General features: G+C 34.4%; 1 long non-coding RNA gene across 1 annotated transcript in view; it reads right to left on the bottom strand.

Moving 5' to 3' along the window:
- Positions 1–1,153: 1,153 nt before the first annotated feature.
- Positions 1,154–25,331, bottom strand: part of LOC135273837 (uncharacterized) — a 76,522-nt gene continuing 52,344 nt past the window's right edge. Inside the window, exons 2-3 of the long non-coding RNA XR_010341628.1 lie at positions 22,054–22,229; positions 1,154–4,848 (exon numbers count right to left, since the gene is read on the bottom strand). This is a non-coding gene — a long non-coding RNA (uncharacterized LOC135273837). The remainder of the gene's footprint in view (positions 4,849–22,053; positions 22,230–25,331) is intronic.

The following is a 25,331-nucleotide window of genomic DNA, read 5'->3' as shown; positions in this document are numbered from 1 at the left end:
TACCATATGGACCCATTTCTATAAATATTCTATATGTGCCTGAAAATGTATGAGTATGTTCTCTAATTATTTAATGATACATGTTTCAGAGATCAAGTTTGTTAATGAGATTCCTTAAACCTGCTGTATAGAATTTGTTTTGTTTTGAGCATGAATCAATATCACATGGAGGTGTTTTAAATGTTTCTTATTTTGTTGCTGTATTTGTCAATTTCTCATAAAAAAAGAGCTATAAATTTGTTTGACATATTTAAGGCTATTTCTCATATATTTATAATGTTTACATCTTCCTTGTAAATTGAGTTTTTCATACTGTTACATTCTTTAACTATATGTTTTTCTTTTAAAATCTACCTGTCTGAAATTGTATGTCAGTTTTATTTGCTTATATTTGCTTGGTAAAGCCAATTTGTGTTTTATAATATCAACATAACTGAGTCTTTTTAACTTAAATGTGTGCTTTTTCCAGCAAAATATAACTAGATTTTATACTTTGCTTACACTACACATTTCTATGAATTGAAAGGAGCGTTCTTAGTTCAATTTGATTTTCAGTCTTATGCTTTCTATTTGCCACTCTTTAAAATTATATATCGTTTCTTCTTTTCTAGGTCTTATTTGGTTTGGGTTTCTTGCTTCTTTTTCTTACTTGTTGTCTTCAATTTCTTTTAAAGTTATATCAATTTTTTTAGTGATTAGCATACCTATGTAAATATACATACTCAACCATGTCTAAAATTATTCAGTATTTTTATTTCATCTTAAAATATACAAAGATGTTAGAATATTTAAACTCCAATAAACTATTTTCCTACTCATAGTTTTTCCCAGTATTTTAGTTCTATCTTGTTTTTCTTCAAAATTAGAAATTTATAGAATCAACATTTATCTTATTTCATCAAACTGTTTCATAATGTCTTCACTTAATATTAAATATTTACCTTTAGATTTCCACTGACAACTATTTTTCTCTTATCTAAAGTATACCTTTTAAAAGCTACTTTACAGGAGACTCTATTAGAAATTTGTCCTATATTTCTACTCACCTCTTGAAATGTGTTAGGCTCAGTTTTATGACTTAGCATATAGACCCATTTCTATACTGGATCCCTTATAGAAAATATTATAGATGGGATAACTTTTTTTCTTTCAGATGGTGTCTTGCTGTGTCACACAGGCTGGAGTGCGGTGGTGCAGTCTCTGCTCACTGCTACCTATGCCTCCTGGGTTCAAGCAATTCGCCTGCCTCAGCCTCCTGAGTACCTGGAACTACAGATACACACCACTATGCGAGATTAATTATTGTATTTTTAGTAAAGATGGTATTCATCATGTTAGCCAGGCTGGTCTTGAACTCCTGACTTAAAATGTCACACTTGCCTTGGCCTCCCAAGTGCTGGGACCACAGACGTGAACCACTGCACCACACCAGATGGGATAATTTAGCCCTCTATAAAATTGAAAATTGGAGGCCATTCTCTTAGAATTTCAAACATTATTTTTTGTCTTCTGGCCTCTATTTTGCTGTTAAAAAATGAGTTATATTTCCAGTTGTAAACCCATTGTATATCATTGTTGCCTCTTTAATTTCAGTATCTTATTCTCTTTATATTATTTAGTTTTTAATGATGTATCTATATGTTAAATAACTTCTAGGATATTTACTTATCCTGTTTGAAACTGGTAAGATTCTTAGATCTGTGACATCTTTGAGTAATCTTGTAAAATTCTTATCTATTATCTCTTTAGATATTTCTGCTTTCCCATTCTTACTTTTGTTTTCATACAACTTCAATAAATTATATGTTGTATCTTCCCATTCTGTCTTTCATTTCACCATCTCTTTTTCATATTATTATTCATCTAGTCTTCTCTTTTTTCCTCTCTCTGAGTGACATATAAGGTAATTTCTTCAGATCTCTATCATCCCCCCTTTCAGCTTTTGTCCACCAGTTTTTTAGTTACCATTATCCCTTTTCCTATGTACATTACTGTCCCTCAATTGCATACTTTTAGCAACATAGAATTTTATTACATGTTTTAATTTCAACTATATGATCCACCAATTGCAGGTTTATTGAATCATTGTATTTTCTTTTCTAAATTGGGATTTTTCCCCCAAATTATTTTACCACTTTACATGTAGTCTTCTCTTCCTTGCTTATATTATGTTCTTTTCCCTTTATATGTATTAAGTGTATGTACTTTATACTCTATATCTAATTATTCTAGTCTCTAACAATTTTGACTTATCTTATTGTCGTTTTTTGCCCTGATCTTCATTTTTGGTACATTATTCTACATGGTTTATGATTTTGTTTTTGATGTTAAGCAACTGGTTTTCTTGAAATTTTGTGGAATTACTATGACACAAGAATTAAGTTACATTCTTTCGGAGAGGATTTGTCTTTATAGCCACTGAATATTCACAAGCAGTATTGATTTAGAGGACTGCAATTAAATTTTGACCTTGAAAATACTTCTATTTTTATAAGTTTGGGTTTAGTTAGATTTTTCTGATTACATATGTTTTTGCTACAAAGTCTATTAATTTTGGACTACGAAAATTATATATGGTCCACTAGGTATTGCACAATCTCAAGGTGAATGTACTTCTTTTCTCCCTATTCTCAGTACTAAAATGTCAAATACATAGGTTTTGTTTTGGCTTCTTCTTGAAAAATACTTCATTTTTGCTCACTTTTACATTTATTTTGTAGACCATATTGATTACAGCATTGAGTATTTTTGTGTGTGTGTTTGTGTGTGTGTGTGTTGTGTGTGTGTGTGTGTGTGGTGGGTGACAACTATCTTTTTTTTTGGATTCCAACTTGGAAAGAATCTAGGTTTTATCTCTATCCATTGCACTGCAGGTGGCCATCATGTCACAAGCTTATGTTTTCCCATAATTCTTCCTTTAACTTTTTCTTTGGATTCTATCAAATCTTTACTTTTGTGACCTCTCAGCAATTAACATGAAGAAGTTTAGTTTTTACTAATAGCAGCTATGCTAAGCTATGCAGTTTTATACAATATTATCAACCAAAGTAACGATTGAGTTTTTAAAATTACAAAACAAACATTTTAAAACTGAAAATGTTTATTTTAAAGAATTTTTAAAAGAACAAAATTACTTTGGTGGAACAACCTGACTTCAAAGTGCAAGTCAGATTAGAAGGTTATTTGTAAGGAAGTTAAAATATCCAACTGTCACTGCCTTATTTACACTTCATTTTTCTCCTGCTTTAGTGAGGTATAATTGACAAAAACTGTTTACCTTCAAGGTGTACAACATGATGATTTAATATATGTATACATGGTAAAATGATTATCTCAAACAAATTAATTAACTTATTCAATACCACACACAGTTACTGTTTTGTGTATGTGTGTGGTGAAGACATGTAAGATCTACTCTCTTAGCATATAGTAAGTATACAATCCAGTATTCTCAACTATAGTCACCATGCTACACATTAGGCCTTCATAACTTACTCATTTTATAACTGTAAGGTTATAGCCTTCAACAAATGTTTCCCCATTTCCCTTGACCCCCAGTTCCTAACAACAACCATTCCTCTCTGCCTTTATGAGGTGCACATTTTTAGATTCCACATGTAAGTGAGTTCATACAGTATGAAGAACTTGAGGAATATTATACTAAGTGGAATAAGCCAGGCATAGAAAGACAAACATGATTTTTCGATAAGATGACCTAGTGAAAAGACTTAAAAATATGATTTCTATTTTAATAATATATTTAATTGATAAATTACATATACTTATGTACAGACTGTTGCTTTGAAAGATGTGTAAAATAACTGAATCAAGTTAAACATATATATTGCCTCACACTCTTAATCATTTTGTGTGTGTGTGTGTGGTAAGAACACAAAATCTACTCTCAGCAATTTTCAAGAATATGTTTTCTACTTTTAGGAGATTTAATTGCTGAAGGTAATGGCTCTGAAAAGAGAGTGTATTTTTATTGCCAGGGATGTTACTTCCATAGCAGAATCTGTTGATCATAGCAGTGCAAGTCCTGAGGGATTGTGTTAATGGACCATGCTGCCACCAACAAACACCTTGTTGAATTGGTAGTTATTTCAGAAAAAAAGGAAGTCACTCTGAACCTTTTATAGACTGGATATTTTAAATGTACTGTGAAATGAAGGACACATAAGCTTAAGAGTAATTATTCCCATTATGCACACTTTTATGACTCAAGATAGTGAAATAGCAAGAAAAAGAAATGTTAAATAGGTATGCGTGCAAAGTGTACCAATAATGAGATTCTCAAGGTGAACAGATGACACATTGTATTAGTCTGTTCTCACACTGCTAATACAGACATAACTGAGACTGGGTAATTTATAAAAGAAAGAGATTTAATTGACTCACAATTCAGCATGACTGGGAGGCCTCAGAAAACTTACAATTATGGCAGAAGGGGGAGTAAACTTGTCCTTCTACACATGGCAGCAGGAAGAAGATGAGCAGAGCCAAAAAGGGAAAAGCCCTTAATAAAACCATCCACTCTCGTGAGAAGTCACTATCACAAGAACAGTATGAGGGTAACTGCCTCCATGATTCAATTACCTCCCACTGGATCCCTTCATGATTTGTGGGGATTATGGGAATGACAAATAAAGATGACTTTTGGGTGGGGACACAGTCAAACCATATTATTTCACCCCTGGCCCCTTCCAAATCTCATGTTCTCACATTTGAAAACACACCCATAACCTTCCAACAGTCCCCCAAAGTCTTAAATCATTCCAGCATTAACTCAAAAGTCTTAGTCCACAGTCTCATATGAGACAAGGTAAGTCCCTTCTGCCTATAAGGCTGTAAAATCAAAATCAAGTTAGTTACTTCCTAGGTACAATGAGGCTACAGGCATTGGGTAAATAAACTCATTCCAATTGGGAGAAATTGGTCAAAACAAAGAAGTTACAGGCCCCATGCAAGTCTGAAATCCATTAGGGCAGTCATTACATCTTAAAGTTCCAAAATAATCTCCTTTGAATGCATGTTTTAAACCCAGGGCATGCTGATGCAAGAGGTGAGCTACCATGACTTTGGGCAGCTCTACCCTTATGGCTTTGCAGGGCACAGCCCACTACTGGCTGCTTTCTTGGGCTGGAGTTGAGTGTCTGCAGCTTTTCCAGGTGCACAGTGCAACCTATCAGTGGATTTACTATTCAGGGTTCTGGAGGATGGTGGCTCTCTTCTCACAGCTCCACTAGGTAGTGCCCCATTGGTGATGTTGTGTGGAGGTTCTGACCCCATATATCCCTTCTGCACTGCCCTAGCAGAGATTCTCCATGAAGGCTCCACCCCTGCAACAAACTTTTGCTGGGACATCCAGATGTTTCCATACATTCTCTGAAATCTAAGTAGGTGTTCCAAAACATCAATTCTTCACTTCTGCCCCTATGATTCAATTACCTCTCATTGGGTCCCTCCACAATATGTGGGAATTATAGGAAGTACAAGTTAAGATGAAATTTGGGTGGAGACACAGAAAAACCATATTGTTCCACCCCTGGTCCCTCTCAAATCTAATATTCTCACATTTGAAAACACAATCTGTGTACCAGTAGAGTCAATACCCCATGGAAGCCACCAAGGCTTGGGGTTTGTACCCTCTGAAACAATGGCCTAAGCTGTCTTTTGGCCCCTTTTAGCCACAGCTGGAGCTAAAGCAGCTGGGATGCAGGACACCATGTCTTGAAGCAGCACAGAGCAGGGGTGCCCTGGACACAGATCACAAACCATTGTTTTTCTCCTAAGCCTTCAGGCGTGTGATGGGAGGTGCTTCCAGGAAGGTCTCTGACCTGCCCTGGAGACATTTTCACCATTGTCTTGATGATTTACATTTGCCTCCTTGTTACTAATGCAAATTTCTGAAGCAGATTTGAATTTCTTCCCAGAAAATGGGTTTTTCTTATCTGTTGCATCCCCTTAGATGGCAGATTTTCCAAACTTATGCTCTGCTTCCTTTTGAATGCTTTGCTGCTTAGAAATTTCTTCAACCAGATGCCCTAAATCATCTCTCTCAAGTAAGGTTTCACAGATCACTAGGACAGGGGCAAACTGCCACCAGTCTCTTTGTTAAAATATAGCAAGATTAACTTTTACTTCAGTTCCAAACATGTTTCTCATCTCCAACTGAGACCCCCTCATTATATACTTCATTGTCTATATCTCTATCAGCATTTTGGTCAAAGCCATTCAGCAAGTCTCTAGGAAGTTCCAAACTTTCCCACATCTTCCTGTCTTCTGAGCCCTCCAAGTCTCTTTGACATTCCAAACTTTCCCAGATTTTCCTGTTTTCTTCTCATCCCTCCAAACTGTTTCAACCTCTCTAGTATCCAGTTCCAAAGTCTCTTCCACATTTTCAGTCATTCTTATAACAGCACCCGACTGTCTGTGGTAACATTTACTATATTAATCTGTTCTCATATATGCTGCTAATAAAGACATAGTCAAGACTGAGTAATTCACACACACACACACACACACACACACACAGGCTTAATTGACTCACAGTTTCACATGGCTGGAGAGGCCTCAGGAAACTTAAAATTATGATGGAAAAGGAAGCACACATATTCTTCTTCATATGACAGCAGGAAGTAGAAGTGCTGAGTCAAAGGGGAAAAATCCCCTAAGAAAACCATCAGCTCTCATGAAAACTTACTCAATATCATGAGAACAGTATGAGAGTAACTGCCCCCCATGATTCAATTACCTCACACCAGGTTCCTCCATGACATGTGGGGACTATGGGAACTGTAATTCAAGATGAGATTTGGGTGGGGTAACATCCAAACCATATCACACTTTAATAAAAATTTTAAAGAGTATTGATTATTTTATGATATAAACAGAAATAGAAATATTTTATCAATTAACAGATATTTAATTTCAGCCAGTGATAAGCTCCTTCCTATTATAGATTATATATCATTAAGGAGCGTGGTTTGTCTTTTCCATCTTGTTTCCATACTGAATGTTTATTATTCAGGAAACTTTATGACAATGAGAATTTTAATATTAATATTACATCTCTAACACCTGAGGGAAAAATAAGTTAACATAGTTAAACTAAAATATCACAGAAATCACTTTCTGAGTAATTTGATTGTCCTCCATTATGCCAACTTCTCACAAACATTCTTTAATTAAACAAAATGAGATAAATATTATTGCCATGTTCTGTTAAATTAGATATTTTGGTAAATATTATATTACTTAATTTTCTTATTCTTTAATTATATATTTGATGATATGTTAAATTGAGATATGGTGGAAGATTTTTTTCAAATACATAGCTATTTACTATTGAAGGGAAGGGAGAAAACATTTTTAATTTATTTAAATAAAGTTCATTTAGAGTCTAAATGCATAATCTATAATTATCAATATACTTACAAATTATGAAAATATACATTTGAGAATTTGTAAAAGTGAAAAACAGTCACTTTTTATTAAAGAGACCAAATATGTTAAAAGGCCCAAAGTTACATTTTTTCCCTAGTGAGATAGCTCTTATATTAGCTTTTCTTCTACACAACAAATTTTCACAAACTTAGTGACTTAAAACAATACCTATTCATTTTTTGTTTCCATAGGTTAGGATTCCAAGTACGTGCTTGTGTTCAAAGACTGCCTACGCTTACCTGCCATGAAGCCCTTTCTGTTAGCATTTTCACAACCTCTCTGTTTTGTTTTTAAAGGTTAGCAAGGGAACAGTTATACAATAATCTAATCACTGGAGAGATCCCTCAGCACCTTTGTTATATTCTATTAAAAGCAAGTCCCAGTTTTGCCCACACTCAAGGGTATGGGATTATACAACAGGTGACTTCCTGGGGCTTATGCTAGGATGTGTTCACCCACAGCTCAGATTGACTCACATATATTTGTATTTCAATGGTTGCAATACTAAGATTTTTTTTGATAACATGGAACACTTAATAGCATTTACTCAATGTGACTTTTTCAATATCCTTTGAGTAAGTTACCAGTGAGTACTGTAAATTTCCAAACCATATTAGGTAAAGGAGTGCTCAGAATAGTAAATAACACTTAGTAAATATGTAATAAATGAATCTGTCAATATTATTATTATTTGTATGATTATTGATATGTACATTGGGTTTGAAAGGTCAGCATGATAAGCCATACTTGAGTTTTGATGGGACTTGCAATAGATGCACTACAACAAAACAAATAATATGATTGGGGTGATGGAAAAATTAGCAACCAAAGATAGAACAAAATCTGAGCTTCATCATGAACCAGAAACATTGTGAATACTTGGGTTTCTTGCAGTTTTATAGAATCTTAAACAGTGCTTGTTTGTTTAATTCATTAATGCAGACTTGGTAGGTGGACTGGAAATGCAGTAAGAATGAGAAAAAGATGGGTTTTCAGAAAAACATGAAGGCACCGTTGGATATGTCTTTGGAATATGTCTCCAGTAAATGAAATTTTGCATCTTTTCTACAGACTGAGCTTTTAATTTTGACCATATTTGTTTGATGAATTATTAGTTATCACTGGTGCAGTAAGACTAGATATTACACAAACACTGAAGAGACATCCCTAACAAATTTGCTTGCAGAATTGAGGATAGTTAATTATCAACAGATTACAAGTAAACTTAGTCTTTGAGAATAAATGAAGAAACAGAACTGAAAACATTGAGGAAAACATTCCAGAAAGATGAATTCAAATGTGCAAAGCTTTGGAAACATGAAAATGCATGATGTTTTATAAAGAAAATTTTAGAAGAAGCTTTATGTCTGGAAGGTAAATGAGTTTTTGAAAATTTGGCAGCAGTGTGAGGCTAAAGAGAGAATCTGGGGCCAAAATATTAACAGCTTGGGGGAGCTGAAAGTTTGCAAATATAGAAGTGATGAAGATCTACGTTTTATAAACATCTCAGGAGATGACTTTAGGGTTGGTTTTAAATGACAGGGGTTCATTTAGAAAGATGGTATGGTAATACACGTTAAAAAATTAAAATTTAATTAAAGGAAGCATTCATCAGTATGAGAAAGAAAAGGCTGATTTGAAAGATATTTGAGGGATAATTTTTAACAGAAATTGGTAACTAATTAGAGTCTGGCTGATATGATTTGGCTTTGTGTCAAACTCTTATCAGCCAGAGTCTAATTAGTCATCAATTTTTTACCAAATCTCATGTCAAATTGTAATCCCCAGTGTTAGAGGGGGGTGCCCATTAGGAGGTGATTTGATCGTGAGGGTAGAGTGCCCATGTATGGTTTAGCACCACCCCTTCAGTGCCCTTCTCTGATAGTGAGTGAATCAGTTATCACAAGTTCTGGTTGTTTTAAAAGTGTGCGGCACCACTCCCATCTCTCTCTTCCTTCTGCTCCAGCCATGTGCAGTGCTGGCTCCTTGTTTGCCTTCCACCATGATTGAAAATTTTCTAGGGACTCACCAGAAACCAAGCAGATGCTGCCATGCTTCAGGTATACAACCTGCAGCATTATGAACCAATTATATCTCTTTTTTTAAAATAAATTACAAAGTCTTAGGCATTTGCTAATAGCAATATGAGACTGGATTAGTACACTGGCTAAGGAAACAACATTTACCTCAAACTGCATTGCCCAATAAGATATTCCTGAGTCCCATAGGGGCTTATACTTTTACTTTATATTGATTAATTTGCAAATTTTAAAATTTAATTCCTCAGCTGGCATAAAGGAATTCTTAGTCCCAGCAACTCAGGAGATTGAGGCAAGACTTTGAGACCCCATCTCTAAAACAAATATATATATATATATATCTCAGTAGCAATAATCAATTTCAAGTACTCAATAGCCTCATATGGCTTGTGGCTACCATATTGGAAAGCACAAATAAACAAGATTTTTCTTCCTTATTGGAAAGTCTATTGGACAGCACTAATATAGAGTGAATTCCAGGTATCCTGTGTGTTTATTAGAAGAAACTTATTTTAAAAAAAACAGTTGGGTAATAGCATAATGAAAGAAATCATAAATATATTAGGTTTGCATTAAATGTGGGTATACAATTGTTTTCTACCACTCTTCTGCTTTTACCAATAACACAATAAGAATATCCTTACTCATATAGCTTTCTATTTAGATGCAAACCTGTAGACAGAATTCCTAAGTGATTATTTATTATCTTCAAGAACATTTAATATTTAAAATAAATAATGTTTGAAAAGTTCTCCTCTAATTTATATTATCTAGTTATATGAGAAATCTTATTTCCCATACGATAGCTTACAAAATTGTGTAATACAAAAAATAGTGATTTTCCAATCCAATCTCAGTGTAGAATTGCATATTATACTTCATAGGTATCTAACTATGAGTGATTCTAAATATTGTTGTATCTTTATAACCAATTTGTATAGTATTTTTAGGTCTGACTTTATTATATTTTAAGCTTCATTACTTCTTTTGTATTGATTTCTATGGCATTTTATATATATTTAGAATATAAAATTATTCATGAGGTTGTCTTACAAGTTAAAAATTCCATTTCCCAGTTATTTATTTCTTCATTGACCTTGTTTATGATAAAAGTTTAGCCCTTTAAAATGTGTTAAATATGTCAATATTTCCTTCATGATTTCTGGAAAAGAATTCTTATTTATGTATAAGATCACTCATGCCTTCTAGTATCTGCATAGTTCTTATGTTAAAATAGTAGTACTTGACCTGGCATTTATTTTTCTGTAAATTTGTTTTAATCTAATAAATGGTAGAAATTTAAAAAATTGTAGCTATTCAATTATATGAAGAAAAAAAAGAGCACTAAGATTTCTTAGCTTTGCTTTTGTTATTGTGAAGTGAGTAAAAGTTCACAAAAAAAGTTGCCTAGACTTTGTATGTTTGTCTGTAAAGGATAAACAGTAGAAATATAGTTTATAATTAAATATTGAATGAAATATTGGAATGATTACAAATAAACTAAAGAAAAATGAGTAATATTTTTCTCAATACTATACTGAGTGAAATAAATGACTCAGGCATTACAATAAGTCAAAAACAGAATAAAGTAAGTTAATTTTTTTTAACAAAAGCAAAATATTCATGCTTTTATATATTTGGCAAACCTTATAAAATAATAACCTAAAAGAATTAACTGATACAATGTTTATAATTGGATTAGTTTGAAAGTTAGTTATAGAGAAATTGAAAGATAAATCTGGGTTTAAGCTATTGGAGAAATACATAGTTTATATAGCAGAAATAAGACCAAGAATAATATGTTAGAAAATTACTAATTCAAGGTTGCTTATATAATCATCTTCTTAAGAATAAGTATCAATTAATAACTATTAAGGAAACAGAAACTGCATTGGCAATACCAGCATATCCTGCAGATCAAACTGTAAAACAGACTGAAGTTTTTCCATTTAAAGTCCACTAGTTAATTGAAACTCCCATAAGGCCATAGGTGTGACTGGATGGAAGGGAAGCAATGCAGAAAGCAGCAGTGTCAAAAGACACTGAATCTCCAGCTCATGAAATTTACTTTTACATTCTGTCCCTGCCCAAACTCATTTTCTTACATATTATTTTTACTCAATAATAGGTTGGTGCTGCACATATCCAACTTTATTAATAGATGCCTTTGACTTGGAAAATGGAGACTGCATGGTCACCTGATGTCATCTTCAGTTTGTTCTCTTCCAAGGTCTAATAATAAGTCCAAAGCTAATTCTCAAGAAGTAGGAAATTTACTTTCAGAAGAAAACACTGATTTAATCTAAAATCCTAGAAGTTGTCCTTGTGGTTCTTCTATTGGTGTCTATCAGGATGGTCTATAAAGCGTCATACTATTTATGGATCTACTGAATCATTAGGCCATGGAGAAGAGCATCTTGTATTTTAGTCTCTATTTATTGAAAGGTCACCTCTTGTTATGGCTCTCATTAATATAGGCAGCCTTAATATATGATTTGGTATGTATGTTGCAGAAGCACTCTCAATTGTGGTATGTTGTCTCCAAAATCTTGAAAACCCTACCAAGCATTGAGCCTTTACATTTTTTTTGTGACAGTGCAAATGAAGGAAATATATTTGTTAACTTTGAGGAAAATATAGACATATTCCAGGCTATTGAAACCACAGAACTTTAATGGAGAGGTAGATACATACATTTTTGTGGAATTACTGCCCAGATTCTGGCTAGCATTTACCTTACTAAACTATTTCATAGTAATTGCTACCTCTTACACATCAGATTCAATAAACTTAATGTCATCAATGTAGTGGACCAGATTGGGGTTTTGTGGAATGTCATGATGGTCAGACTCTGCAGATCATATTATATCTAGAACAAAATTAATTGATACAATCCTGAGACAAGGCTTTGAAGGTTTACTGTTAGCCCAGCTAGGTCAAAGCAACTGACTTCTGGGGATCCTTCCAGTTTGGAGAAGAAAATCATTAGCCATATCAATAGAAGCATAAGTGTTCAATGATGTATTTCATCATCCTGGTAATAAGTACAGTACTTAATAGACAATTTTTCAATTACAGCCTCCTCCAACCCTCTAACCTCAAGTAGGCCTTGATGTCTATTGTTCCCTTCTTTGTGTCCCTGTATGCTCAATGTATAACTCCCACAAAATAAGACAAAATATATTATATTTGGTTTTCTGTTCTTGCATTAGTTCAATTAAATTAATGGCCTCAAGCTCTATCCATGTTGCTGTAAAAGGACATGGTCTTGTTCTTTTTTATGGCTGCATAATATTCCATGGTATATGTATCCCATTTTTCTCATCCATTCTACCATTGATGGGCATTTAGGTTGATTCCATGTCTTTGCTATTGTGCATAGTGCTGTGATAAGCATTCACATGCATGTATCTTTCTGGTAGAATAATTTATATTCCTTTGGATATATACCCAATAATGAGATTGCTGGGTCAAATGGTAATTCTGCTTTAAGTTCTTTCAGAAATCATCAAACTGCTTTCCACAATTGTTAAGCTAACTCACATTGCCCCCAACAGTGTATAAGCATTCTCTTTTCTTTACAACCTCAGTAGCATCTGTTATTTTTTGACTTTTTAGTAATAGCCATTCTGACAGGTATAAGATGGTATCTCATTGTGGTTTTGATTTACACTTCTCTAACGAATAATGGTTTGAGCATTTTTTCACAAATCTGTCTTCTTTTGAAAAGTCTCTGCTTATGTCATTTGCTCACTTTTTAATGGGGTTGTTTGTTTTTTTTGCCTGTAAATTTGTTTAAATTCCTTATAGATTTTTGGATATTAGGCCTTTATTGGATATATAGTTTGCAAATATTTTCTCTTATTTTGCAGATTGTGTGTTTACTCTGCTGTCGATTTCATTTGCTGTGCAGAAACTTTTTAGTTTAGGTCTCATTTGACAGTTTTTGTTTTTGTTGCAGTTGTTTTTGGCATCTTCATTATAGAACCTGTGTCAGGGCCTATGCCAAAAATGGTATTTTCTAGGTTACCCTCCAGGGTTTTTATAGTTTTAGGTCATATTTTTAAGTCCTTAATTTATCTTGAGTTTATTTTCTTATGTGGTATAAGTGGTTCAGAATTAGTGTTCTGCATATGGTTAGCCAGTTACCCCATTACCATTTATTGAATAGAAAGTCCTTTCCCGATTGCTTTTTTCAATTTTGTTGAAGATCAGATGGTATAGGTGTGTCGCATTATTTCTGGGCTCTCAATTCTGTTCCCTTGTTATAATATCTATGCTGTTTTGGTTACTATAGCCTTGTAGTATAGTTTGAAGTCAGATAGACCCCAGCTCTGTTCTTTTTGTTTAGAATTTTGTTGGGTATTTGGGATCTTTTTTGGTTTCATTTGAATTTTAAAATTGTTTCTTTTAATTCTGTGAAGACTGTTATAGGTAGTTTAATAGGAATAACATTGAATCCATAAATTGCTTTGGGAGGTATGGCCATTTTAATGTTATTCATTTATACATGAGCATAAAATAATTTTCTATTTCTTTGTGTCATCTCTAATTTGTTTCAGCAGGGTTTTGTAATTCTCATTGCAGATACTTTTCATTCCCCTGGTTAACTATATTCCCAGATAATTTATTCTTTTTGTGTCTATTGTGAATGGGATTACATTCTTGATTTGGCTCTAAGCTTGAATGTTGTGTATGGGAATACTACTGATTTTTATACATTGACTTTGTATTATAAAATTTGCTTAAGTTTATCAGATCTAGGAGATTTTTGGCAGAGATTATGAGATTTTGTACATATAGAATCATATAATCTACAAACAAAGGTAGTTTTACTTCGTCCTTTCATATCTGGATGTATTTTTTTTTAATTTTACCTGATTCCCTTGGCTAGAAGTTTCAGTATGTTGAATATGAGTGATGAGAGTGAGGACCCTTGTGTTGTTCCAGTTCTCAAAGGAAATGCGTCCAGTTTTTTTCCATTCAGTATGATACTGTCTATGGGTTTTCATAAATGTCTCTTATTATTTTAAGGTATATTCATTTGATATCTAGTTTGTTGAGAGTTTTTATGATGAAGGGATGCTGGATTTTATTGAAAGCCTCTTCTGCATCTATAGAGGTGATCATTTAATGTTTGTTTTCACTCCTGTTTATGTGATTAACCACATTTATTGATTTATGTACATTGAACTTTGCATCCCAGGGATAAAGCCTACTGGATTGTGGTAGATTCATTTTTTTGATATGCTACTGGATTTCGTTTGCTAGTATTTTGTTGAGGATCTTTGCATCCATCTTCATCAATGATATTGGCCTGAAGTTTACTTTTTTGTTGCATCTCTGCTGGATTTTGATGTCAGAATGCTGCTGTCCTCATAGAATGAGTTAGGGAGAAATCGCCCCTTCTGAATTGTTGAGAATAGTTTCAGTAGGAATGGTATCATCTCTTCTTTATATATTGGTTAAAATTCAGCTATGAATCCATCTGGTCCTGGGCTCTTTCTGGTTGGTAGGCTTTTTATTACTGATTCAATTTTGGAACTCATTATTGGTTTCTTCAAGGTTTCAATTTCTTTCTTATTTAATCAACAGAGGTTGTACGTTTCCAGAAATTTATTCGTTTCTTGTTGGTTTTTTAATTTGTGTACATAAACGTGTTCTTAAAAGTCTCCAAAGGTTTTTGTATTTCTATAGGGTCAGTAGTATTATCCCCTTTGTCATTTCTGATTTTGTTTATTTAGATCTTCTCTCTTTTTTTTCAGTATTAGTCTAGGTAGTGGTCTATCAATCTTATTTATTCTTTCAAAAAACAAACTTCTAAATATGTTGATTTTTTGTGTGGTTTTTCATGTTTCAGTGTCATTCAGTTCAGTTCTTATTATTGGTTAATTCTTTTCTGCTGACAGCTTAAGTGTTGGTATGCTATTGTTTATCTAGTTCCTCCTGGTGTGATGCTGGATTGTCAATTTTTGATCTTTCTACCTTTTTGATATGTTCATTTAGTGCTATAAACTTTCCTCTTAACACTGCTTTAACTGTGTTCATAGATTCTGATATGGTATATCTTTGCTCTTATTAGTTTCAAAAACGTTTTTTATTTCTGCCTCAATTTTATTGTTTACTCAAAAGTCATTCTTAAACAAATTGTTTAATTTCCATGCAATTATATGGTTTTGAGAGATTTGGGCATTGCTTTTTCCTTTTTTTTCACTGAGGTCCAGAAATGTGGTTGGTATAATTTTTTAAAAAAATTCTTGAGAATTGCATTACAGCTGAATTTCTATTCAGCTTTTGATTATGTACCATATAAGGGTGAGAACAATGTGTATTCTGTTTGTGTTGGGTAGAGTTTTCTGTAGATATCTGTTAGGTACATGAGGTCAAGTGTCAAGTTTAAGTCCTTAATATATTTGTTAGTTTTCTACCTGAATGATCTGTCTAATACTATCTATGACATTAAAGTCTCTCACTACTATTGTGTCCTTCTATGACTCTTCATCAATCTCTAAGATCTCTAAAAACTTGTTTCATGAATCTGGGTGCTCCTCTGTTGGATGCATATATATTTAAGGTCATTAGGTTTTCTTTATGAATTGAACCTTCTAACATTATGTAATACCTTTCTTTTTTTTTTTTTTTTACTCATTGTTGGTTTAAAGTCTGTTTTGTCTGAAATTAGTATAGCAACTCATGCTTTTTTTCCATTTTCCATTTCCTTGGTAGATTTCTCTTTATCCCTTTTCTTTGAGCCTATGGGTGTCATTGCATGTTAGATGGGTCTCTTGAAGACAGCATTCCATTTGGCCTTGCTACTTTATCTATCTTGCCACTCTGTGCCTTTTAATTGGGGTACTTAACCCAGTTACATTTTACATTAATATAGATAGATGTGGGATTTAGATATCTCATCATGTTTTTGGCTGATTACTATGCAGACTTGATGGTGTAGTTGCTTTATAGTATCAATGGTCTCTATGTACTGTAGTGTGTTTTTATAGTGACTGGTAATTTTCTTTTGTTTTCATATTGAGAAGCCCCTTAAGTACCTCTTGTAAGCCAGGTCTGGTGTTAATGAATTCTCTTAGCATGTGCTTCTCTGAAATGCATCTTATTTCTTCTTTGATATAAAGCTTAGTTTGGCTGGATCTGAAATTCTTAGAATTTCTTTCCTTTAAGGATACTGAATATAGGTCTCCGATCTCTTCTGGTCTATAAGATTTTTTGTGGAAATGTTCACTGTTAGCTTAATGGGGTTCCTTTTGTATGTTACCTGTCCCCTCTGTCTCAGTGTCTTTCATATTTTTTCTTTCATTTTGACCTTGGAGAATCTGATGACTAATGTGTCTTGGCAATGCTGATCTTATGTTGTATCTCTCAGGCTTTCTCTACATCTCCTATATTCAAATGTTGGCCTGTCTAGCTAGGTCTAGAAAATTTTCATGGACCAAAATAGTCTTTAGAAGTTGCTTGCATTCTGTCTCTCTCATTCAGGGATATCAGTGAGTCATTCATTTGGTTCTTTACATAATCCCATATTTCTTGGAGACTTCATTCATTCTCCTTATTCTTTTTTTCTTTATTTTTTCTGACTGAGTTAATCTGGAGAACTGGTCTTCAGGCTTTAAAAGTCTTTCATCAGCTTTGTCTATTCCATAGTTAATGCTTGTGATTTTATTATGAAATTCTTGTTGTGTGGTTTTTAGATCTATAAGATCAGTTTGGCCCTTTTATAAAATGGCCATTACATCTTTCAGCTTCAGATAACATTATTGTATCTTTTAGATTCATTGAATTAGGTTAGACTTTCTCCTGATTCTTGATTTTTATTTCTATCCACATTCAGCATTCTGTTTCTGCCATTTCAGCCATTACAGCCTGGTTAAGAACCATTGCTAGGGAACTAATCTGGTCACTTGGAGGTAAGAAGACACTGTCATTTTGTGTTTCCGGAGATCTTGCTTTGATTCTTTCTCATCTGTGTGGGCTCATATTCCTTTAGTCTTTGACGTTGCTGTCCTTTAGATAGTATTTTTTTTCTTTTATCTTCTTTGATATACCTGGCAATTCTGTTATGGCATAAGGTGGGTTCAGCTAACTGGTTCTGTTTCTGGAGGATTTTAGCAGTCCAAGGATCAGCTCAGCACTTCTAGATGTGCATTCTAACTCTGGAGGGCTAATACCAGGCCACCGGCTTTGTTCTCTGGCCCCTCAGAGTTAGTAACCTCTTGTGCTAGAAAGGCAAGGTATTTCTATTATGCTGGTCACAACACTCTGATGAGAGGTGCCAGCCAAAGTACTTTGTTGAGGCAGAGGCAGTGAGATCCATTCTTGTTTCCATGTGCTAACAGCTATGGTGATGCAGCAGGGGCAGGACACTGTTAAAGGTGGAGTAGCTGGTGTTTGTGTTTGCACTTGCACAGGCAGTGGCAGGAGTGATGGCAGGTTACCCACAGATCACTATGGGCATGGCACTGGTTGAGTGGGGCAAGTGACATTTGAATATGTGTTCACACCAGCAGCAGCTGCATGGTGCTGTGCCCAACACATCAGCAGGGACAGGGCAGAGGAGTGCACTCATACTGGCAATAATGGGGTGGTGGGATACATGCACACATTAAATTGCAGCAGGAAACTGGAGACAAAGTCCACCCACACCTGCACACCAGTAAACTGATGAGGTGGAGTCATGGGGGAGTGCATGCTGGCAAAGTGGCAGGCGGAGTCTGCAAATGGGGGAGGCTCCAGGTAGGCTGGTGAATGTCAGCAGACGCTGAACAACTGGAGTTCTCTGAGAGACAGGTGTAGTCTGCTGGTGAAGAAACTGTGATTAAGTTCCCTGAAAAGCTCCAGAAAACCCTACTGTGTCCAGATCTGACAGTCTTTCAGGCTGAAGCCTCTAAAAGAAGGATGGCAAGCATTGGGGGATGGGAGACCGTGCTCATGCTACACTGCAGCCATTCCTCTGCCAAAACCTCTGGGCTCCACACAGGCTGGAGTCTTGCCCTTGCCTCCCCTCTAAGTAGCTCTGCCTGCCAGCTCAAGTGTCTGTGGAGTTCTTATGGATTCCTGCTGCCAGGATTCCAGAGGTCTGTGGCAAGAGTGGACCACTCCTCACCTGTTCAATTTTCCACTTCCCCAAGAGTTTCTGGGGGCCAAGAACAAGTCCCAGTGCTTGGTAGCCCTGTCCAGGGTTCCCAGCTTTCTCCCCCTTCAGCCTAGTTTTGTATTCTCCCCACCCACTCTCAGTGCCCTCCTTTCAAAGATCTGCTAGTAGTGTGTCAGTCTTCCCAGTGTCCCAGTCTCTCAGTGGGAGATATTCCTGCTGGCTATGTCTAGTCAACATATTGACTGAATATACCTAAGAATTGGTTCTGCAGGCTGAACAAACATGGTGCTGGTATCTGCTCAGAGTCTGGGGAGGTCTCAGAAGCTTTTACTCATGGTAAAAGGTAAAGCTAGATCACGCATGTCACATAGCAAGAGCAGGAGCAAGAGATCCCATATTTATTATTATATGAAAAAAGGCAATTCAATATTTCATAAGTGTATTATCTTAAGCCTACATTTTGGGGGGCTATTTTGTGGCTGTAGAACACATTTGAATTTTCAGGAATGAAATTTGTATGACCTCCCAAATAATTCAGGATAACAAAAAACTTAGCATAACAGATATTAGCTTTCTAATGTTTTAAATATATTAATTTATTGTGCAGTACTCATCATATAACATAAATTACAACACATATATATTCTGTATTCACGTGAATTATTTTAAGTTTGACCACAGCATGCAAGGGAGTAGATACTAATACAAATATTGCAATGTTATATATCATTTGATGCTAATTTTTATCTCAGCTTCCATGGGAAAATAGATATATTCCAGTGTGTGTGTAAAACATAGAAATGCTTTTTAGGTAACAGGTTTACCAAAGATAGGAGAATATGAGATAAAGAATAATTTTCTCTTAGACCAGTTGAATATACATGAACATTTTTAATACATCCTTTTATTCCATCTGCTGTTTTCATGCTTTAGTGCATCAAATGTTCTCAGTCATTTTTTACTTATAAAATATTAGCCATATCCTTCTATATTAACCCAAGAGCCCTGGCATATTCACTGCTTCAGTGCTCACCTACTAGGATAAAGTATCCAGCAAATTTTGTCTGAATACTGCCCTTCTGCCTTCTCATTCATGTGTGACATCCATGTGTTATGCTGCAAGATACTGGCCTATTCCCTGCTGTGAGTACCCAAAGACCTCTCCACCTTGATGTTATAATGCAAAGTAACCTAGCTATTTTATGTTCATCCATATTTCTTTTGTCTCTGTCTTCCTTTCTCTGCCAACATTAGAGCATAAATAACAACTAAAATATGATTAAAGTCAATATTATTTGTGACCAGTATGCTTTTTTTTTGTAAATCATATTGTTGATAGATTACTTCTAATCCAATGTGACTAATAGTCATAGTCATGATAGTCATTTGTGTTCTTTCCAAGGCAGAAAGAAAGAAAGAGAGAAAGAAGAAGAAGAGATTTTCCTACACTGAGCATATTTTGCTTTTTTGCCGTCAGTTGTGATCACATGCTCATTCTGATGGGCATTTCCTGGAGAGCTACATGTACATGTGGATTAAGGAGGGGGAACTGTAATCCCTGGTAAGGATTTCAGAACTCATGTACAAATACAAGTGTCTCTTCATCTTCTGAGACTTAGAATAGGTGAAACATAAGCTGCAGAATATGTAAAAGTTTTTCACCTCAAGCCTTCATTCATGATTTAGGAATCAATAATTTTAATAGTCTAAATTGAGTTAAAATGTGATTTTTGTGCAAATGCTGCCAAAAAGTCAATTTCTTAATTTTACTTAAAGTTCAATGTAAGAAATATGTAATAGCAAAAATAATATAAATTATAAACAGATAATACATGAAGCATTATACTCCTTTCCATAAATTATTTCATTGATACTCATTGCTATGGTATTTATCAAGAAATTGAGAATTAGATATATTAAATAATTGTTCATAATTATTATGTACAAGCAGAAGTATTCTCATTAGCTAAATTTATGAATAATTCCACAAACGACATTCTGTTATTCTTAAAGACAGGAGATATGAAACTAGGGAAAGGCAGATGTACACTGTAAATATAGTTATTAAGTTGGTCATTTTACACATGATAAGTAGACTCCAAGAAGTTAAAGAGACCAACTCTGTGTCAAGCTTACAGAAGTGAAAGTTAACACATAATTAGAAGACTTAATATACCTTGAAGACCCTGTCTTTATAGAAGAGATAAATCAGGGTAGTTTATCTTGTTAATTCAGATTAAATATCTCTATATTGGGACAATAATTCAAGAAAATAAAACCTCTTCTCTTCTGCCACTATACTTATATACCGTATCTTTTTTTATATATAGGTATATTAATGAACTTCAACTGAAACAAGCTTCTTGGAGTGGGGATCATGGCTGTATCGGAAGCTATCAGTAAGCAATCCTTATGTTCTTCATTTACAACTTTAGTAATAATAAGATCCATGTGTCAAGCATTGCACTAAGAGCTTTACATATATTTACATATATTTTCATTGAATTCTCAGAACTATCACACAAGGTAAGTTTTATTATCTCCATTTGAAGATAAGGAAACTTATGTTCTGTGAAGTCAGGTAACTTGTCCAAGATCTTGCAGCTGGTGTGTAGCAGCCCAGATTTAAAATAAAATATTTCTCTGAAAAAGCCTTTGATCTTAATAAGCATTGTATAACATTGTCCCTTTTGACTATTTTGAGGCAATTGCATTGTTATTTTGACAGACATTTATTATTTTCAAAATTATGCATCCTGTTCTCTATACAAAGTACATGCATAAATATAATTCATAATATATATTATAATAGAAATTTACTTCCTTTTAAAAACAGGAGTTACATTTTATTTATAGACCATGGAGTTTCAAGATTACCATGGATTCTCAGTAATATTAAATTATAACCATAGATCATTTAACAATAAAAATTTTAACATCACGAAGTTGAAAACCAAAACAGTAGAATTCACTTTAATGTTGCTATACACAAACAAATTCTTTATTTTTGATCCACACATGTGGCTGTACAAACAGAAGGACAGATGTTGCAAGATAATTCAGCTTCATAGGTAGATTTAATTTACACGATGCTGGAGTACAAATGTTTGACAGAGCTTTTTATTTTTTCTTTCATATAAGAATATAATAACCAGGCAGAAAAACTCTATTTTTAAATGAAAGATCTTTATAGGGTCTATTGTAGAATACCTGATGGGGGTCATGGTAGTGGGTGCAGGAGAATGATATGACCTGTTTTATAATACTGTTTTGATTTGTGATACAATTAAAAAAAATTTTACATGTGAGGTTCCCTAGTCAGCAAGGCAGAATTTGTTTCAGGCATAAATACGCTTGGTCCCTGTGTCAAGAAGAATAATTCCACATTGCTTTGAAGCACCCCTGGCAGTTGATAATGGAGGGCTGTTGGCAATGATTATGGAGGCAGATGCTCACCTGTACTCCTACAGTGTACAATCTTGGCTGAATGACAAGGTGAGGAGAAGGAGAAGCTGTCACAGAATGGGGGCAACTGGCAGCTGGAACCCTCGCAGGGAAGGGTAAACTGGTCACCCAGGGCTGCTTGCTTGACTGTAGCAGATCTCATCAATCATGCCAACATATGCAGCTGCCTGAAAATAAACAGGCTTCTCAGACGGGAGACGAAATGAGGTAAATTAAAAGGCCAATAATTTAAACAAATTCGTTCCCAGTTTCACAGCAAAGATGGATGGATAAATTCTGCTGATAGACCCAGATTGCTGGTTAATTGATAAAAGTCACTGGTACATATTAATGTGACTAATTTAAATAATTCTGAAACACAATTCTTTTGTATATTTTTAAAATTGTTATCCTTCTTAAAAATATAGGCAGGACTTTCTTTTACATTTGTCAATTAATATATTGTCTTGAATTTTTCTAAATGTATTGCTAATGAATATGCAGCTAAAATAAACATTGCAGCTCTAGGTAATATACCAAAGCACATGTCTTCTTGTTTTGTCCAAAGCCCCAACTGAAATCAGTGGGAATTTGGCTATAACAATGGCTGCATGATTATCCACATAGCATAAGATGATATTTTTATTTTCATTTCATTTTCTTTTGTTTTATTAGTTGATAGCTGATCTTCAAAATATTTATCACAATATTGCTTTAATCCATTACTTCATTATTATACTCCCTCCTTCACTCTTTTATTCTGATTAGGTTAACATTAGTGTATTTCAACTCTTTAATATACATAGACACTATATACATAAATGTACATACATATACATTTTATATATATATGTAATTTTTTAAACATTCTTTTCTAATTCCTCATAGTACTGCAGCAACCTTCTATTTCACATCAAAAAAATAAATCACTTGCAGTTCTTTCCTTTTTGGCTGAAAACAGAGCTCTCCTGGGAACTCTTGACTAATAACCACAGATTCCCTAAGGTTAGATGATGATGAACTCCACTATTAGACACTTAGTCGTTTTTACTCCTTGTTATCACAACCCTACCTTGAGCCAATCCTTCATCCTTCATCTAATTTAGATTAATCTAAAAGGACAAGAGGGCTCAGGTCCTTTTTACTGATGGATTTTGTATTTATATGCTTATAGTTGCTACCCAGTGCCCTACAGAGAGCTGTGCCTGGTGGGGGTCTGATGAAACAATATCAGAAGACGGTGATTTACTTTCTCAAATCTGACAGTGGTGCAGAAATTAGAGAAAGACAAAACTAGCCTGAGGTCAATGTAATTCTCTCATCTCTCAAGCACATCTCCTTACACAGGTGGCATTACAGCTGTTGTTATGTCTGCAGGGGAATCACAGTTGTTGACAGCCCCTTACACAGCTGGCAGCCCAGTACAGGAACTCGAGAATCAGGTTCAACGTTGCTAAATGGAAAGTGTCCACCTTGTCTTCTAATGTCTTTTTTTCTTTAATCTACATTTGGGGACAGTTTGTTGTTGCTGTGATTTTATTATTTTAATCATTGCTGAGAGTTCAAATTTCTCCTCACCTAGTAAGTTACTTAGTGATCTGCGATCTAATCTCACCAGCTATTTTCACCTTAGGAAAAAATAGGCATCTCTCCAAATGAATTAGCTGAAGATTTTTAATCAGATATTAAGCTAAAAGTTCCTTTTAACCTTTCTCCACAATTTGTAATTGCTTGGGGTATATCATAGTAATAAACCCTAAAGAGAAATAAATTATTTGGATTGCAGTAGAGTTGTGTTTTGCTTTAGCAATTATTGCATAAAACTACAGAAAACATGTCATTTGTGGGAGGGAAAACAAGATATAAATTCAGTAACTAGAACATTGAAAATGACCTTGTATAATGGTAATACTTAGACACCTTGGCATTCTAATTTTATTTATTATTTTGGACATATGCATATATATATCACAGATTCTTTATTGCATACATTGGATTTCATCTTTCTGTTAGATGGTTACTGAAGCCATTATGGAATCCTTGGGATTAATTGCCACAAGCACATTGAGAGCCATGACTGTTTTTCTGAACTTTATATTAGTACTAGCATACTGGGTTCTACAGTCTTTCCCTTTATCTCAATTTTCCTTTAACTTCAAAGAATATTCATGATGTATGTATGCTTTAAGCTCAATTAACTCTGATGACTGTGGCATATGTTTATAATCAAAATGATATTATGGACATAATCGAGGCACAGCTTAAAAGTGTCTCTGTTATAATAATAAAATAATAAAAGTGGTCTTGCACATCATCTCATATTTCAAAATACTTAAATGTAAGTATTTTTGCCACGTTTTGTGTGACATGTAATAAGAGCATTATGAATTGACTCTAAGCTACAGTGCATGAAATTCTACCATAATTAATTAGTGTTGTTATAGCAACACATTTTATAGTCTTCCTTGACACCCAAAAGATGCAGTGGCTTGGGGTAAATGGTCCAAAAAGCATTTTGTCATTTTCATCTTCAGCCACTCTCATGCTACTATTTGCTCCTCTTCTTATTTTAATCATTTTTCTCTCAACTTGGATCTCCTCTTTTTGTAGGAATTGAGTACTCAAACCCAATCACAGCAGCACATGTTAATATCAAGTTTGCTTGTGTGAATACTAAGAAGCTAGCACTAGTTTCCTGTCAGGCAGAACAAACACAGTTTGTCATTTAGTTAAAATTAACTTTTATTTAGCATGACTGCATAGAGCATGGAGACAGCATGCCACATTTCACTGCAAGTCACATTGCCTTGTATCCACAGTACACTAATAGGAGAAAACTCGTGTATTTTTTTCTTTATAACACAACCGACTGGACTAACTAGGCTTGTTAGCATATTTGTAAAAAAGAAAAAAAAAACTCTATGTTGGAAGGAAACTAACAGGTCATTTGTATAGTCTCTCTAACTTATAGGCTGAGAAAGAGGAAGAAGGAGATATGGAGAGGTCTCAGGTATAGTTAACTGTAGAACTGAGATGTGAAGTAAGGTCTCCATGTTTCTTAATTGGTCAGCTTTAAACTAAATTACAAACTGCCTCCTGTCATGTAGCTATAACACACACAGTATCCTTATTTAATATACAAAATAAACTTGAGGAAAACTGTGTTGCAGTGCTAAGTGCATGACTGTCTTGCCTGGTCCGTGGTAGAAAAGTCATACTAGTGACTCAATGTATCATATATCTGTCTGTATTCTAAGGGCAGGTCTATTAGCCCATTCTCATGCTGCTAC

Source organism: Aotus nancymaae, unplaced genomic scaffold (assembly GCF_030222135.1).
Source record: "Aotus nancymaae isolate 86718 unplaced genomic scaffold, 86718_ANA_hifiasm-v0.15.2.pri h1tg000009l, whole genome shotgun sequence".
Taxonomy (NCBI): domain Eukaryota; kingdom Metazoa; phylum Chordata; class Mammalia; order Primates; family Aotidae; genus Aotus; species Aotus nancymaae.
Note: the sequence above shows the minus strand (reverse complement) of the source record. Positions and strands in the feature narration are given on the sequence as shown.